The following is a 7,122-nucleotide window of genomic DNA, read 5'->3' as shown; positions in this document are numbered from 1 at the left end:
TAGCTGGATTTGAATAATTAGGAAACAGACACAGGCAGATTACAGGACATTCTACAACTGGCCTGGACTCTTCAGAAATGAGGACTGTATGTATTTGTTTTTTTTTTTTTGAGACAGAGTCTCGCTCTGTCGCCCAGGCTGGAGTGCAGTGGCCAGATCTCAGCTCACTGCAAGCTCCGCCTCCCGGGTTTAAGCCATTCTCCTGCCTCAGCCTCCCGAGTAGCTGGGGCTACAGGCGCCCGCCACCTCGCCCGGCTAGTTTTTCGTATTTTTTAGTAGAGACGAGGTTTCACTGTGTTAGCCAGGATGGTCTCGATCTCCTGACCTCGTGATCCGCTCGTCTCGGCCTCCCAAAGTGCTGGGATTACAGGCTTGAGCCACCGCGCCTGGCCGACTGTATGTATTTGAAGCTAAACTTATTTTTTTTTGTGAGATGGAGTTTCACTCGTTGCCCAGGCTGGAGTGCAATGGCACGATCTTGGCTCACTGCAACCTCCGCCTTCCGGGTTCAAGCAATTCTCCTGCCTCAGCCTCCCGAGTAGCTGGGATTACAGGCATGAGCCACCACGCCCAGCTAATTTTTGTAGTTTTGGTAGAGACGGGCTGTCTCCATGTTGGTCAGCCTGGTCTCGAACTCCCGACCTCAAATGATCCACCCGCCTCGGCCTCCCAAAGTGCTGGGGTTATAGGCGTGACCCACTGTGCCCTGCCTGATGTTAAACTTCTTAGAATAGAACGGAATTGTGTTTATGAAGGAGGCAAAAGTCCTTTTTCTCAGATTTTTGCTGAAGTATTCAGGGGTGAAGTAACATATGTAGATATGTAACATATAAACAAATGTGACGAACTATTAATTGCTTTGAAATTTACTAAAACAAAGTGTAGGAAAGAAAAAGACTAGAGACCCCATCCTGTTAGGGTAGAAGCCCTGTCCATCCAAGTCAAGCTGTGGAAGGATCCTCATATTTACCATCTACTTCTTTGTTTGAGACAGAGTCTCGCTCTGTCGCCAGGCTAGAGTGCAGTCACACAATCTTGGCTCACTGCAACCTCTTCCTCCCAGGTTCAAACAGTTCTCCTGCCTCAGCCTCCTGAGTGGCTGGGACTACAGGCGTGCATCACCACGCCCAGCTAATTTTGTATTTTTGTAGAGATGGGGTTTCACCATGTTGGGCAGGCTGGTCTTGAACTCCTGATCTCATGATCCACCCGCCGCAGCCTCCCGAAGTGCTGGGATTACAGGTGTGAGCCACTGCACCTGGCCCATCTGCTTCTTTAGGTAGAGCTACGATCCACCTACTAGATTTATCTACCTTTTTTTTTTTTTTTGAGATGGAGTCTCACTCGTTACCCAGGCTGGAGTGCAATGGCATGATCTCGGCTCACTGCAACCTCTGCCTCCCAGGTTCAAGCGATTCTGCCTTAGCCTCCCAAGTAGCTGGGATTATAGGTGCTCACAACCACACCCAGCTAATTTTTTGTATTTTTAGTAGAGATGGCGTTTCACCGTGTTGGCCGGCTGGTCTCAAACCTCGGACTTCAGGTTGCCTCAGCCTCCAAAAGTGCTGGGATTACAGGCATGAGCCACCGTGCCTGGCCAAGATGTACCTACTTTCTCCAGCACAGCAAAGGAGTTGATTCAATTTGCCTGATGGGTATGTGTGTGAAGAAAGTCTGATGAGACAAACTCACCAGTAGATTGAATTTATCTAGACACTTTTGCCTCCTAGTAACATGCCTTGTGATTTTTTTAAGTTTGCTTTTTGTGAAAATTATTTCTATTATTTTAAATTAAGGGTGGGCAAACTTTCTGTAAACAGGCAAATAGTAAGTACTCACTGGTCCAACTACACTATGTCATTTTAATGCAAAAGCAGCCATGCATAAGGCACAATGTGAATGTACCTAATGCCACTGAACTATAAACTAAAAATTCATCAAGATGGCAAATTTTATGTATGATCTTACCATAATTTACTAAAAAGCAAAAAAAAAGAAGCCACAGATAATATGTAAATGAATAGGGAGTGTGACTGTGTTCCAATAAAACCTTATTTGCGGACATCATATTCTGAATTTTTTTTTTTTTTTTGAGACGGAGTCTCACTCTGTCGCTCGGGCTGGAGTGCAGTGGCCGGATCTCAGCTCACTGCAAACTCCACCTCCTGGGTTTACGCCATTCTCCTGCCTCAGCCTCCCGAGTAGCTGGGACTACAGGCGCCCGCCACCTCGCCCGGCTAGTTTTTGTATTTTTTAGTAGAGACGGGGTTTCACAGTGTTAGCCAGGATGGTCTCGATCTCCTGACCTCGTGATCCGCCCGTCTCGGCCTCCCAAAGTGCTGGGGTTACAGGCTTGAGCCACCGCACCTGGCCTTTTTTTTTTTTTTTTTTTTGAGACAAGAGTCTTGCCCTGTTGCCCAGGCTGGAGTGCAGTGGCGCCATCTTGGCTCACTGCAACCTCCACCTTCCAGGTTCACACCATTCTCCTGCCTCAGCCTCCCAAGTAGCTGGGACCACAGGCACCTGCCACCACACCCGGCTAATTTTTTGTATTTTTAGTAGAGACGGGGTTTCACCAAGTTAGCCAGGATGGTCTCGATCTCCTGACCTCGTGATCCACCCACCTCAGCCTTCCAGAGTGCTGGAATTACAGGTGTGAGCCACCGTGCCCGGCCCACATTCTGAATTTCATACAGGTTTTATATATTATGAAAAAAAAATTTTTTTTTGAGTTGGAGTCTCACTCTGTTGCCCAGCCTGGAGTACAGTGGCACGATCTCGGCTCACTGCAACCTCCACCACTCGGGTTCAAATGATTCTTCTGCCTCAGCCTCCTGAGTAGCTGTGACTACAGGTGCACGCCACTATGCCCAGCTAATTTCTGTATTTTTAGTAGAGACAGGGTTTCACCATACTGGCCAGGCTGGTCTCGAACTCCTGACGTCATGATCCACCTGCCTGGGCCTCCCAAAGTGCTGGGATTACAGGCGTGAGCCACTGCGCCTGGCCAAAATACTTTTCATTGATTTTTCAACCATTTAAAAATACACCAGGTGGCAGGCGCCTGTAGTCCCAGCTACTCGGGAGGCTGAGGCAGGAGAATGGTGTGAACCCGGGAGGTGGTGCTTACAGTGAGCCGAGATTGCGCCACTGCACTCTAGCCTGGGCAACAGAGCGAAACTCTGTCTCAAAAAAAACCAAAAAACAAAAAACCAACCAAACAAAAAAAATCCATACCAGCCTGGGCAACATGGTTTACAAAAAAATAAAAAAAATTAGCTGGGCGTGGTAGCATGCATTGTAGTACCAGCTTCTCAGAGGCTGAGATAGGAGGACTGCTTGAGCCCAGGAAGTGGAGGTTGTAGTGAGCTGATATCGCATCACCGTACTCCAGCCTGGGCGACAGAGCGAGACTCTGTCTCAAAAACAAAAACAAAAACAAAAACAAAAAAAAAGTAAAAATTCCTAGAGCAGGCCAGGCACAGTAGCTCACGCTTGTAATCCCATCACTTTGGAGGGTGAGGTGGGCGTATCACTTGAGGCTAGGAGTTCAAGACCAGTCCAGCCAACATGGTGAAACCCCGTCTCTACCAAAGCTATAATAAATTAGCCAGGCGTGGTGGCACGTGCTCGTAATCCCAGCTACTCGGGAGGCTGAGGCAGGAGAATCACTTGAACCTGGGAGGCAGAGGTTGCAGTGAGCCAAGATTGTGCCACTGCACTCCAGCCTGGGCGCCAGAGCAAGACTCCGTCTCAAAAAAGAAAAAAAAAAAACCTTACCAGAGTACCTGTTTCCTTCTAAGGGTATAGATGAGTGAATCAGGTAAAACAAAACGTTGAAATCTCAACCTTACCTAAGATACAAAGGAGGACGGCTGTGGTGGCTCACATCTGTAATCCTAGCACTATGGGAAGCCAAGGCAGGCAGAGAGCTTGTACTCAGGAATTTGACGCCAGCCTGGGCAACATGAGATCAGAACCACAAAAATCAGCTGGGTGTGGTGGTACACGCCTGTGGTCCCCAGCTACTCTGGAGGCTAAGATGGAAGGCTTGTTGGAGCCCAGGAAGTCGAGGCTACATTAAGCCATGATCGCATCACTGCACTCCAGCCTGTGTCAGAGCAAGACCATCTTAAAACGAAACAAAAACACATTTTTAAAAAAGGCAAAGGCAACAAGAACACTTTCCATCTACTAGTTCTATCTAGCTACATACTAAATCTTCTGCTTGTAAAAGAAAGGCCAATGCCTCAACCCTCACCATCTTTCAAATCACCCTCATTGCCTAAGATCACTCCTTCACGTCCTGCAATTTGGCCTCAACTGCCCACAAAAACATGGCCAATAAATTAAAATTTCTTGAGCGTCTGGCCAGGTGCGATGGCTCACACCTGTAATCCCAACACTTTGGGAAACCGAGGCAGGTGGATCACCTGAGGTCAGGAGTTCGAGACCAGCCTGGCCAACATGGCGAAATCCCATCTCTACTAAAATTATAAAAATTAGCAGTGCATGGTGGTGCATGCCTGTAATCCCAGCTACTTGGGAGGCTGAGGCACAAGAATCGCTTGAACCCAGGAGGGGGACGTTGTAGTGAGCCGAAATCGTGCCACTGCACTCCAACCTGGGCAACAGAGTGACACTCTGTCTTAAAAAAAAAAAAAAAAAATTGTTGAGCATCGGTATTTGCTTACTAGCTTCACTTAGTGTCATTTAATCCTCATGAAAATGGCTTTTTTTTTTTTTTTTTTTTTTGAGACGGAGTCTCGCTCTGTCGCCCGGACTGGAGTGCAGTGGCCAGATCTCAGCTCACTGCAAACTCTGCCTCCTGGGTTTACGCCATTCTCCTGCCTCAGCCTCCCGAGTAGCTGGGACTACAGGCGCCAGCCACCTCGCCCGGCTAGTTTTTGTATTTTTAGTAGAGACGGGGTTTCAGCGTATTAGCCAGGATGGTCTCGATCTCCTGACCTCGTGATCCGCCCGTCTCGGCCTCCCAAAGTGCTGGGAGAAAATGGCTCTTAAGGGTCCTCCATTCAGCATTTCACAGGTATACACATGTAAAATCTCAAGCTACATACTTTAAGATTTACACCAGGTGCGGTGGCTCACGCCTGTAATCCCAGCATTTTGGGAGGCTGAGGCAGGCGGATCACGAGGTCAGGAGATCGAGACCATCCTGGCTAAGATGGTGAAACCCCGTCTCTACTAAAAATACAAAAAATTAGCTGGGCGTGGTGGCTGGCGCCTGTAGTCCTAGCTACTTGGGAGGCTGAGGCAGGAAAATGGCGTGAACCTGGGAGGCGGAGCTTGTAGTGAGCCGAGATCGCGCCACTGCACTCCTGCCTGGGCGACAGAGCGAGACTCCGTCTCAAAAAAAAAAAAAAAAATTGCATACTTGGCTGCATATTAAGTTATACCTTACTAACGTTGCTCTCTTCTTTCACTCTAAATGTACCTGCTCCCACAATTTCAGCCTTCAACCTAGTTCACATCTGCCTCCAAACAGCCTCCTTGGAAGTCTTAATTTTTGCTGTTTCAAATCTTAAATTCTTTTCTCTAGTCTCAGTCTCTTTTCAGAGCTCTTGGCGTAACTTGCCCATTGATGCCTGAAATTTAACAGATCCAGAATCAAATGCAGCAATTTCTCCACTCTGCATCAAGCTCCTCCTTTTGCTGACTCCTGTATGAATGGCACCACCACTCAAATCTCAAGATGGCCTTCCCAGAGTTCTCATTTTCCCTCATCAAATTAGTTATCAACACACCTCAATAATGTGATTCTCAAAATTCATCCCTTTCCATTCCTATGGCTACTACCCTAATTCAAAATCCCCATTAAGTTATAACTACACTGTGCCTAAGTTTTATCCCTACCTCCAGTGTCTCCAGGTTCCAATATTCACTGTCTCTCCTGTTCACTGCTTTACCTTTAGTGCCTGGCATGTTTGTTATACAGTAGGTGTTCGATAAATTTTTGTAACATGAAGACCATCACAGCATTTATCTCACCCTCATAGATAACTGTGAACCTATGTTCCTTCCTCTGCTCCTCCCATGACATGAGGAACAGAGACCATTTTTACTCATTTTGCAATGAGGAGGAAAGCGCTGGCCCACAGTGGGACCAAACCTAAGAACCACAGCCTACCAACTATACATTAAACATACGTGCCATTTTAGTTTATTTCACATTTCTACTTCTTAAAAACTGGGCAGGGGGGTTTTATAAAAGGTCTCACTAGTATTAGAACTTCACCAAAACTGATTTTAATAACAATCCCTTACATGGCTCTAGGAGAGAAGATATCTGAATTTTTTTTTTTTCTTGAGACGGAGTCTTGCTCTGTCACCCAGGCTGGAGTGCAGTGGTGCGATCTTGGCTCAGTGCAAGCTCCGCCTCCCAGGTTCATGCCATTCTCCTATCTCAGCCTCCCCAGTAGCTGGGACTACAGGCACCTGCCACCACGCCCAGCTAATTTTTTGTATTTTTACTAGAGACGGGGTTTCACCGTGTTAGCCAGGATGGTCTCAATATCCTGACCTCATGATCCGCCTGCCTGGGCCTCCCAAAGTGCTGGGATTACAAGCATGAGCCGCCACGCCTGGCCAGACATCTGAATTTCAAGCTAATATTAATCTGATTTCCCTGACACTGCAGTCTGGACTGGCTATACTGGAAGTGACCCAGATCTAGAACCTCTTTATCCAGCAGCTGGTTCTAGTATTATGGTGCTTATAACACAAACAGGATTTGTTTTACTCAGCTGTTTAATCAGAATGCCTCCAAATTTACAAAGCAAATGTTTTAATGTCCAAGGCTAATACACCACTGCAAGAGAAGAACAGGTAGGGAAGGAAAGGAGCACTAAGAGAGCAACACACCATAAGAGGGCTTGGCTACTGCATAGCACATCCTCAAGACTATCTCAGTGACCACTTTTAAACGCCATTAAAACCTGTTTTGGAAAGGTACACAATTTGATCTATCCCCACAGACAACCAGTCCCCTAAGCCTAGGGTGTCAACAAGAAAACCTATATAAACGACTTCTAGCTTTCAGCTACTTTACCAGCTAGGGCACCCAAACATATTAATGAAGCTGATTTTCACGTCAGATGATTT

The sequence above is a fragment of the Trachypithecus francoisi genome, unplaced genomic scaffold (assembly GCF_009764315.1).
Source record: "Trachypithecus francoisi isolate TF-2019V2 unplaced genomic scaffold, Tfra_2.0 Lachesis_group3, whole genome shotgun sequence".
Classification (NCBI taxonomy): Eukaryota; Metazoa; Chordata; class Mammalia; order Primates; family Cercopithecidae; genus Trachypithecus; species Trachypithecus francoisi.
This window is presented reverse-complemented; position numbering follows the sequence as displayed.